Below are 12,059 nucleotides of genomic sequence, written 5' to 3'. Positions count from 1 at the left end.
TAGTTAGGACAGGCATGTGAACTGTCTGACGTGCATTCTCGCACTTAATGCTCTCACCCCATAAGGAAGTACAATTATTATTCCCCATTTTACAGAAGAGAATACCGAGGCTTACATAGTTATGTGCCCAAGGTCACAAAACTATTCGGTGCCAGGTCGGGAACAATGGATCTGTCAGATTCTTTCCCACTGTGACAGTTGCCTGTAAGGATAGGATTCTGAGTCTGGCAGCACATTATGCCCTTAATAAAGCCATCAGCATATCAGCAAAGAAATTAAAAATGCCCTGGGAGGCCCTCTGGAGAAATGGCAGATTCTACGGCTGGGGCTGAAAACACGGGGTGAGCTTGGGGCATTTTACACTGACAGAAAGTAAAGTCGTGCTCAGAACAAAGCACATCACAAAAAGGATGAAGGCGTGTCAGGAGGACACAGGGGCAAACCGGAAGAAGTTCCCAGTGTCCAAACCCGGAACATTTTGAGCACTGAATACATACCAGTAGTATTAGATTATAAGTCAAAGAAAAAACAAACACCCATGAGTCCATACTGATAAAAAATAAATGACCGAATAAATAAATGAGTAGAAGAGAAAAACTGTCCTTAAAGAAGGATTCCAAATTGTAAATGTAGAAGGAATGAGGAAAGTACAAAATCGCCTTAGAGCCCTGTGGTAATAATGGTGGCAGGCAAGATCCTCTGAGGAATGTGAAAGTTGGTGGGTGAGGCTTTAAGGAGAAACGGGATCTTTGTATCGCCCCAGATTATCTACCCCAAAATAATAATTAATTACTGTGGTGGTTTTCACATATATCCACAAATTCGTTGATACTCCTTCCTCTAGAATAGGAGTTTCATTCCTTTTCCCCGGAGTGTGGGCTGGATTTAGTGACTTACTGGTAACAAAGAAAGTTAGTAACATGGAGCACCTGGTGGCTCAGTCAGTTAAGCCTCCAGCTCCAGCTCAGGGCATGATCTCACAGTTCGTGGGTTCAAGTCCTGCATCGGTCTCTGTGCCATCAGTGCAGAGCCCGCTTAGGATCCTCTGTCTGCCCTTCCCCTGCACATGCTGCATGCTCTGTCTCTTTCTCAAAAATAAACATTAAAAAAATCTTTAAGAAAAGTAGTAACCTTACTGTTGCAAAACCTGACAGGTACCACCTTAACCAAGTGGTCAAGGTTAACATCAGCTGTAGCATTATACTCATATCATGAACCCCCTGATTCAGTGTCTTGAGAAAGACACTTCCCCTGTGTGGTCTTCTTCCCAACAATTCACACCCCAGTCCAGTCATGAGAAAACAGCAGACAAACCCAAATTGAGGCACATTTTACAAAGTACCTGACCGATGCTCTTCAAAAGTGTCAAGGTCATGAAAGACAAGGGAAGCCTGAGAAACTGTCACAGACTGGAGAACACTAAGGAGGCATGACAAGTAAATACAATGTGATATTCTGGACTGAATTCCAAGAACAGAAAAAAGATATGAGTGAGGAAAAAATAAAAATTAAAAAATTGCCCCACCTGTGCTTTCAAAGTAAGAGCACAGAGACTCACTGAAAGTTAGCCAGAGCTGCCCTGCTTTGGCTCCAGGGACCTTGTGAGGGTGCCCAGAGGGAAGGGATGTGACAAGTGGCAGGGAAGCAGCACAGAGATGATAGCAGGACTCCGAGGAGGGGACATGATTAGCTGTGACAGGAAAGAGAGGGGTGGTGGGAGAGCAAAGGAAGGGGAGTCTGCACTTCAGGCCGTTTGTTTTACTTGGCTACCCTGCCCCATCAGTTCCGGTGCCTCTTAGCTGCCTCTCTTCCTCCTGTACCTATTGCCTTTTAATATACTGCATGATTGTGCTAATGCTGTTTGTCTGTCCAGATTCCTCTCCACTCTTTTCCACTCTGCTCTGTGCCCCAGGGGACTCCCTGCCTGCGGCATTCCCTGGGGGCCAGCCAGTGGGGGGCACAGGCAGGAGCCCTGAGAATAAAGGAGAATGGGGTCCAGTCCTGAGGCTCCCACCCCACCTGGGGTGCCTGGCCTGGCCTGGCCAGGTCCCTCTAGCAGAGGCCACAGCCCCCACCCAGAGTTTTCACTGGGTTCTGGTGACTGCCCCTTCTCTTGCCCTGATAGACTCACGCGTGGGCACTGATTCCCCCACAGTGGGTAGTTCTCGGGTGCAACTCCGTTTTCTCTTTCTCAAAGAGAAACTCTCAAAGTCTCAAACCCTGAAGTCTGCCCACATCTTGGTAAATCCTCTCATGAAACTTGTCTCGATTACTCAATTGACTAAGTCATCTGTTTCCTGCTGGGATCACAACTGATGGAAAAAGTTACTATATTCATTGTCCATTGTTTATCTTCCCCTTTAGAACATAAACTCTATGAGGGCAGAAATGTTAAGTACTCCCTTCGCTGCCATGACACTCTGTAAATAAATATCTGTTGGATAAATGAGTGGATGTTCATTTTACCCGTACTGTCTCACACGGTAATCACTCATCGCATGTGGCTGTTGAGCACTCGAAATGTGGCTGGTAGGACTGAGAAACCATTTTAAATCGTATTTAATTTTAATTTCCATAGCCACAGTCCTAGTCTATGGAAATTTCCCGAGCATAAGGCAATTCTGGAGCTACTGATGTCCGCACTGCCCCAGGAGGAGTCTGGAGGGTGGCTCGGTGGTCTCAAATGTTTGCTTCACCCTGGCGAACTGTGGTGCTGGCCTTCTTGTAGGCAGCCCGACTCAGGAATGTGTGCCTTGTTTTTATACATTTACATTTTCATTTCCCTGCAAACTGTCCATTTCTTGGATAATAGAGTTACAGTGTGCTCACCAGGCCCTTACAAACTTGCAGCTTACAAAAGAGCTCTGGCCCCTAGCCAAGGGAGTCTCCAGCTGCTGACTGACCCTGCCTGGAAAGTCAACTTGGAAGAGACGCAAATGTCCTAATCCTCTTCCAAACCACTCTAAGTAGGTTTTATCCAGTGACCTGTAAAACCAAATTAGTAAAGGGACACTTTAATTCCAGCTCATTAGAGAGCTTCTAAAATCTTTGAGAAAGCCAACACAGCAAATTTCTGTGCTGGGGGGCTGAGAAACGCATCCCATTTCCAAAAGCAAAATGTCCTTGCTTTCTTCTGGTTCTCGCACATCACTCGACATGCAGAAGATGTTTTCTGAGGCTTTCATAGGGATCTCCAGTGAGGTGGGGAGCGGTTCCTGCGAGGGAGAAAAATATGGTGGCCTAGGGAGGTCAAGTGATTTTCCCCAAGTTCTGCCAAGTCCAGTTCCAGCTCTGGTCTCCTGACTCTGGTGCAGGGAACATTTGCACTGTTCTTATTATTACCCCAGGAGCTGGCTTATTGCACAATATCAGGAAATAGTCCATATGAAATCCTGGCCCACAAAGCATACATGTTCTGCTTTTTATTCTGCAGCTTTTTTATAAAGTGTGTTTTCCTTTCCCATAATGTCATCTGGAAGCAATTCCTCCCAACAGCTGGATTTGCTTTCACAATTGGTAAACACGTAAAATGGAAGGCAGGGGAAGATGCGGAGTGTCACCAGAGGAGCCTTTCCCCCACCCGCTTGGCTCGTGTTCTGAGGCTTATCTTGGGTCTCTGCACAAGCCTCATCAAAACTGAGAATGTCTTCAAACAAGCGACCCACACTGCATTCCCTCCTTCAGGGGGTCAGCATGTTCTTTGGGGGAGAAATTTTCTGAATACTTTGCAGATAAAATCGATCAGATGCAGACCAGATTGCCAGCCGCCAAGATCTCGGAGCTACACGTGGAGGCCAGCAAAGCAGCACCTTCTCCAAGACCTCACCATCCTGGTACAGTCAGGACCTCTGGGGTCCTGCAGGAAGCCTCCCGCAGGGCACAGCCTTCCCAGAGCCACTGCCACCAAAGCCAATACAGGACGAGAGCCCAAAGAGCACCTACTAGGTCATCAAAGAAAATGAATGTCCCCCCATCCCACCCCCCCATGTGCTCCCGAGGAACAAGTTTTCACGCAGGCACAAACAGAAGGCAGCCAGTACTCCGGAAGGCCAAGAGCACAGCTGTCATCTGGGTGTTGGCTCACACCCTCTCCACTCTGTCTCCAGGGTCTCGGGGGCCGCTTCTCTAGGGGTTCACCAACATGGTTAGTTCTGGTCCAGGAGGTTCAGGGCACAGTTTAAGCTGGAATACAGTGCCGGGGGGCAAAGCTGAGGCTTCAGGCACTCTCCTCCCACATAAGAAATGCTATTCTTTGATCAAAGTTTCAAATTTGGAAGAAATCAACCTAGCATATGGCTCAACTCTCAGAGGGAGCACGAGAGTATGCCGTTGACCAGGCAGCCCTACAGAGATGCAGAAGAGGGTATGTGTCACCCGCCCAGCGGCGGGGATGACCTCAACACGGTGCCGGCCAGAAGGGGAGAGAGTGGGGGGTAGGAGGGGCTTCCTTCCAAGCACCACCAACCCTCTGGGTAGCCAGGGCCCCACTTCCTGTGAGGGAGCTTCCCTGTGCTGTGGACCCTTGGCTGCAAAGTCCTCCTGGAAGAGATGAGCACCCCGCCCACTGAACAAACAAAAGGAGCCCATCAGGAGCAGGGCTCACCAGAGGACCCTGAGGAGGCTGACTGCCCAGCTCCTCAGCACAAGCTGCAAACGGAGCCCCTTTGCCTAGGCCCATGGTGGGTGGAGTGCACTCTTTCTCGGGTCTGCTTCTTTCCTGGGGTCCATCTTCTCTCTCTGTCCTCCAGGAAGAGGCTGTATCTTGTCTGGAGTCAAGGAACAGAAATTTCATTGTACAGTTTTCCAAATCTCATGCCTCATATCTGAAATGTCGAAACTCCGTGTTTCTAGTTGCAGGCCAAGGCTGCTTCCTCCAGACCCTGGTCACTCTGGTCTGATCGCCTGCGCTGCTGGGAGGGCCCTCGGAGTCCACTCGGTGAGATTCACTGAAGCCCAGGGGGGTGGGTGGGTGAGAGCAACCCCCTGGGTAATACTTCAAAGTGACCCTCTAGATTAAAGCAACTAGAGTTCTAACAACCATATGCAATGTGTGCACCTTTTTTGGATCCTGATTCAAATGTACCAACCGTAAGGAGACATCTTGGGCTATTTCAGGAAAATTTGAATTTGGACTGGGTATCAGAAAACATTTAAGAACTTATTGTTAATTTTGATAAGTGTGGAAAAAAACATAAAAAATAAATATGTAAACAAATTTTTATATGTGTGATAATGGTGGTGTGGTTATATAAGACAATGCCCTCATCTTTTAAAAAGTATACCCCTAAGTATTTGGAAGTGAAATATGACATCTGGGATTTATTTTAAAATACTTAAGAAAAAAACATCATGATGGGTACAGCTAGGTGCCTCAGTTGGTTGAGTGTCTGACTCTTGATCTCAGGTCTTGAGCTCAGGTTCGTGATTTCAAGCCCCAGGTTGGGCATGGAGCCTACTGAACAGAAAAAAACATGATGAAACAAAGATGGCGTCTTAGTCCATTTGGGCTCCCGTAACAGAATTCTATAAACTGGGTATAAACAACAAAAATTATTTTTCACAGTTCTGGAGGCTGGAAATCCAAGATGGAGGTGCCAGCAAATTCTAATGAGAGCCCACGTCCTGGTTCATAGCCCACGTCCTGGTGCCTTCTCATTGTAACCTAACGTGGCGGAAGGGGTGAGTGAGCTCTCTAGGGTCTCTTTCATAAGGGCACTAATTCATTTATGAGGGCCCCACCCTCGCGGTTTAATCACCTCCCAAATGCCCCACCTCCCAATATCACATTCAGGGTTAGGTTTCAACATACAAATTTTCATGGGGACATTAACATTCAGACTATAGGATATGGTAAGATGTTAATGGTTAGATCTAGATGATGGGTGTATGGGATTCTATATACTACCCTTTCTACTTCTATATATGTTGAAAAACAATTATAATAAAAATTTTTAAGTATAGACTATTTTATCACAAAAGCTCACAGAGGACAACAAACATACATGTTTACCCACTCAGTGGTGACTGAATCCTGTAATGAGGTTCTTCATCCTCCTCATGGTCAGGAGGGGTTAGCTCTTGCATACAATAGGAAAGTGACAGGGCCCAGTCCAAGATGAGCCATACGAGCTTTGACTGGGGGTGCATCCATACGAGCTTCAACTGGGGGTGCAGCAACACCCTCAGCCCCTCCGCCTGGCAAGAAGCGGGAAGGAGCTCCTCTCCCAGAGCAAATGCAGCCTTCTTTGCTCCTGCTGTCGCTGGCTTTGGGGGCTGTGGTTTCCTCCTGTGTGTGCTGCATTGCTTCATGAGCAGTTCAGGGGCCTGTGTGTGGGTGGTGGAGTAGGACACAGGCCACTAAGTACTAGGTAAAGTTCTTGCTATTACAGCTCGAGATCATTCCTGCTGCCTTCACCCCCACAACCCCCCGCATTCTACACTGTCCCATCCTGCACTGACTCATTCACAGACACGCGTCAGGGTAATCCTATGCCAGTCCCCTTGCGGGGCATGGGTGGGATAATGACGGTCTTTGAAGGGCAATGGAAAAGGCCTCCAGTTAGAAAAGTCAATGCAGGCCTGACACTTACTCTTTCCTTGCTCTGGCCCTAGGCATCAACTTCTGTGTTCTCATTCTAGGTTAGTCCATACTCTTTAGCCTTAACCTGGTCTTGGGAAGGAGAAGATTCTTTGCCATATTACTTATCTCCTCTTTCTGGAAAAACAAGAAAACCAATTTTCCCCCTTCTGCTTTGAAATATGCTGGGCATTCTGTTTTTCCTTATGTCCTTGAGTAAAAAGTAAGTGCCCTTTACTGGTGCTGGGCCATGCCTGTTCTTTCATTCCTTTTTTCTTTTCTTTTCTTTTCATATTTATTCCAGCATAGTTAATACACAGTGTTTATTTGTTTCAGGAGTACAATAGAGTGATTCAGTGATTCCCTATATTAGTGCTCAATAAGTGTGCTCTTAATCCCCATCACCTATTTCATTCTGGTAACCATCAATTTGTTCTCTGGAGTTGACAGTCTGTTTTTTGGTTTGTCTCTTTTTTCCCCCCTTTGTTAATTTGTTCATGCGTTTTCTTTCTTTAATTCCACATATGCGTAAAATCATCTGGTATTTGTCTTTCTCTAACTAGCTTAATTTGGTCTCTAGATCCATCCATGTTATTGCAAATGGCAAGATTTCATTTTTTTGTGGCTGAATAATGTTCCAATGTATATATATACTGCATCTTTTTTATCCATTTATCTGTCGATGGACACTTGGGATGCTTCCATAATTTGGCTATTGCAAATAATGATGCAATAAACATCAGGTGCATGTATCCCTTCAAATTAGTGTTTTATATTTGGGGGGGGCGGTAAATACAGTAGTTTGATTACTGGATCACATGGTAATTCTATTTTTAATTTGTTGAGGAACCTCCATACTGTCTTCCAGAATGGCTGCACCAGTTTGCATTCTCAACAGTGCACAAAGGTTCCTTTTACTCCGTACCCTCACCAACACCTGTTGTTCCTTGTGGTGTTGATTTTAGCCATCCTGACAGGTGTGAAGTGATACCTCATTGTGGTTTTGATTTGCATTTCCCTGACGATGGGTGATGTTAAGCATCTTTTCATGTGTCTGTTGGCCATCTGTATGTCTTTGGGGAAATGTCTGTTCACGTCCTCTGCCCATTTTTAACTGGGTTATTTGGTTTCTTTGGGGCGTTGAGTTGTGTAAGTTCTTTATATATTTTGGATGCTAACCTTTTATCGGGTATGTCATTTGCAAATATCTTCCCCCATTCAGGAGGTTGTCTTTTAGTTTTTGTTGGTGGTCATACCTGTCCTTTCTTAGTACTGACCAGAGCACCCAGTCCTTTGGAGTGGAAAGAAAGGTCTCACATATAGGGCAAGTGCTCTTGCTAAAGACCTGCCCAAGTTATTGCCAACATATTTCATAAGTAAGACTGCTCTCACAGAAACAAAAAATAAATTTTAAAAATCCTATTTATACTTTGTTAGACTCAATATTTGATATTTCTACATTTTAAATAGGTTCTCTAATTTTGCTTTTTTCCTTCCTAATGGTTTCCATCTTTGTCTCAATCATAAGTTAATGAGAATTACAAGTCTTACGAACAACATACACTTTCATTTTTTAAATGTCTCTTCATTTTTAGTGACTAATAAGGGCACTGACAGTGCACAGACTGAACTGAGAGCCCCAATGGTTGTGACGTCAGGTGGTAGCTATGACATTTCACTCGTCAGTGGGTCCGTGGAAGTCCAAACTCAGTCTGCAAAGGGCGAATGGAGAAGGTCAGTGTATACAGTTCTAAAGTGTGGGTGGTTCAAAAGCCGAACGTACAAAAGTTGAAAATGTTGCCCAGCTCCAACTAGAACATAAGTGTCTTGCAGACGGGAATGTTGTCCATTTTGTACACAGCGGTATCCCAGTGCCTAGAACAGGGTCCTGCACACGGTAGATGCTTCATGCTTTCTGGATTCATGAACTGCCTGTGCTTTGGAATTCTTGCAGCCACTTGTCACATTGTACTGTATATACCGGTATCACATTTAACTTCAAGATTGACAGTATCTTGGAAGCAGAAGGAAGCCTTTTTTCTCTTGCGACATCTACATCGTCCATAACTGAGATTCAATAAATGCACATTGACCAGGTAGAAGTACCTTTGTATTGTTGGGAGCTAGCTAGTGATTAAACAGTTTAAAAACAAAATCCCTCACTGGTCATGAGAAAAACCATAGCTCATGCTACAGAAATGGACAATTGCTGAAGCCCCCAGAAGTTTCTCAAGTACTGTGTGGCAGGGAAGTAGATTTCCTGCCCCAGAAATCTGGCAAAAGAATTCACTTGAGGATTTAAGTCTGAGAAAAAAAAGACCCAAGAAAGGAGGCAGAGAAGGGGAGGTCTTTTCCAGGGCCTAGAGATTAAGGCTATTTAGATACCACTTAAGAAAGGAACCAGATGCCAGCCAGGTTTGTGCTTCGGTTTAACCGTGTTCTCTGCAAAACTTGCTTATGGGAAGATCAGAAGCTCTGACGATCATTACTGAAGAGGATTCAGAGAAATTATCGTCTACTCCCGGTTGAAGAGAGAACAAGTCCTGATCTTTTTTTGGTGTCAACCTCTACTGAAATGTGCTGTTGTCAAATCAAAAAGGGGATAGATTCGAATTTTACAACTCTGATGAAAGTGAAATAAAAGGAAATCTGTATCATCTTAATCAAAGCATGTGCCACCTGAGTCGGCTCCCTGTCTCGTCCCTTGGCCTTGGTGACTCTCATGTGCTGGAGGTTAAGGGTTTGTTAAAGAAGATGGGTTTTGATTAAGTGTCACATTTAGTGTGATGTGACATGCTCTTTATCATTGCAAGGGAAGATTGGGGGACCAGGGGGAGCTTTATAGCTAGTTCCCAATATAAATTAGGAGTCTTGGGGAATGGGTACTTTGCAGTTGGCCTTGATCTTTCCAGGGTCCAATGAATGTGTGTATGTGAGAGTGTGCACACATGTATGTGTGTGTGTGTGTGTGCGCGTGTGTGTGCGTAGGGATGGCAGAAAAGTCAGTTTTCACGTGCCTGCGCTAATGGGCTGGTTACCCCACTTGGAGTTTGAGTTGCAATTGTAACATAAGCCTCCAGCTCTAAATTTGTCCATGTTCTTGATATGGGGCAAAGTTCTCCCTGCCTTTTACTTCTTTGGAATTTCACTGTTGCTTAGGGAAATCTCAAGCATTCATTCATCCCTTTGGGGGACAGTGACACAAATTTGAGGAGGGAGAAGCGGGAGGAAGCATTCCAAGTGCCACATGCCATTTCTAGCCAGAGGCCATGGCCATTGCCTCCCCTGACTTCACCTAGAGAAAGGAGAGCAGTCAGAGCCAAATCCTCCTCCCTTCAAATCGAAGATGTGCTCCACACCTTAAGACTCAGATTTTGGCTTAAACTGGAGTAGTGAGAGCACAGTGAAAATGGGGGTACAGTAAATCCCCAGAGTGCTCATGAAGGCAGGGGGTGGGGATTGGGGGAGACATCCCAGAAGGAACCATTCCCATCCAAAAGGCACCCCACCCCACCTCCAGATCAATTTTTCTAAAATATCACTTGTGGAGCTCCTGGCTGGCTCAGGGGAGCATGCAACTCTCGATCTTGCAGCTGTGAGTTCGAGCCACACATTGGGTATAAATACTATTTAAACAAACTTAGAAAAAAAAAAGACTCTTAAGTCAGAACCCTTCCATAAATACCCTTTCCTTCCCTCCCATTGCCTTTATGCCACAAGAATAAAGGAAATCCACACCCTTTGTTCCAGCATTCAATGCCATACATCCTGGCACTGCCAAATTGGCCCTACTTACTGCCTCTCAAATGACTTAGCTTTTATCTTGCAGCATTTGCTTGTCACTCCCCTGTGTGGAATGCCTTTTCTGTTTCTCTCACCTATGGCAAGATGGCGCCCATCTTCCAAACATTGGCTACGGCCCTTTCCTTTTTATGAGGGAGTCACAGCCCGCTTGAGACAATGCTTCTTTTTATCCCAAAAATCTGAACGGAGCTTCTACTAAGTGCCCAGAACTGCTCTAGACACCTGGATTAGGTCACAGAACAAGACAAAGACACCTGCCTTCAAGGAGCATGCGCCGTAGTCATCAGGAGGATTGTGCGGTAAACTTAAAAGACAACTCAAAAATATTACTATATGATAACAGTTACTATGGAGAGAAGAAGAAGAAGAAGAAGAAGAAGAAGAAGAAGAAACAGAGCAGGGTAAAGGAGATCAGGAGCTCCCACTGTTTGAGGCCAGGGGCTGGCTACAGTATTACAGGATGACCAGGGTAGGTCTCATAGAGGGATGTGTGGACCAAGAAACTAGAAGAAAATCCATAATGTCGAATAACAAACGGAAAGGCCTCCAGGGGCACCTGGGTGGCTCAGCTGGTTGAGTGACTGACTTCGGCTCAGGTCATGATCTCCTGTGAGTTCAAGCCCTGCATGGGGCTCTCTGCTGTCAGCACAGAGCCTGCATTGGATCCTCTGTCCCCCCTCTCTCTCTACCCCTCCCCCACTTGTGCCCCTGAGCTCTCTCTCTCTCAAAGATAAATATTTTTTAAAAAAGAAAGAAAGGCCTCCACTGTTTGGTACAACCAGTTCAGGTGACATTAAGGAAGAAGTTAGGTGGGGCGCCTGGGTGGCGCAGTCGGTTAAGCGTCCGACTTCAGCCAGGTCACGATCTCGCGGTCGGTGAGTTCGAGCCCCGCGTCAGGCTCTGGGCTGATGGCTCAGAGCCTGGAGCCTGTTTCCGATTCTGTGTCTCCCTCTCTCTCTGCCCCTCCCCCGTTCATGCTCTGTCTCTCTCTGTCCCAAAAATAAATAAAAACGTTGGAAAAAAAATTTTTTTAAAAAGGAAGAAGTTAGGCAAGGAATGGAGAAATGCTTGGGTTTTTATTGCTATGTTCAAAAGTAATTTTTAATTAGAAAAATTATTTACTTTTACTCCTTCCCTACATCTTACTGTTCAGGAAACCATCTTACAGACGTATCTGCAATAATGTACTGTTCCCAATCTGTTTAAAGGCAAAGCAGCATAGGGAAACACCATCAGCGGTCCAGACTTCTCAGCTTATGGGATCTTGCTTCCTGATTTTACATGAAATCCTGAAACTTAGAAGTGTTTTCTTCAAAAAGGAGAAAACAGGGCATTGTAAAAGAAAAATCACTTTATTCAGTATTATAGTTTTAGAAATGGAATATATTTTCTTTAAGGAACGAGAAACTTTTTTCTCAACTGTTATTGGTTTGTCAGTATAGGTCAGCAGGAAGAAACATTAACAAGCCTGGCTCTTCAATATCAAGAATCTAGTCCAAGCGATGGTATGCTTTCTTCCTTTTCAGAGATGCTTCTTTTTCTGGTGCTTTCCATCCTTTTCCACGTTTCATATTAGAGGATCAGTACAACCTTTAAAACTTCCTGAACAAGAGCAGATTCATAGCCTCTGATTTCTTCCCAAAAGGCTTTCTAACCCGTGACTGTTCCAGCCACCAAA

The sequence above is a fragment of the Lynx rufus genome, unplaced genomic scaffold (assembly GCF_022079265.1).
Source record: "Lynx rufus isolate CCGP_SWC_20201006 ecotype Redwood Valley unplaced genomic scaffold, mLynRuf1.p SCAF_2, whole genome shotgun sequence".
NCBI classification, from domain to species: domain Eukaryota; kingdom Metazoa; phylum Chordata; class Mammalia; order Carnivora; family Felidae; genus Lynx; species Lynx rufus.
This window is presented reverse-complemented; position numbering follows the sequence as displayed.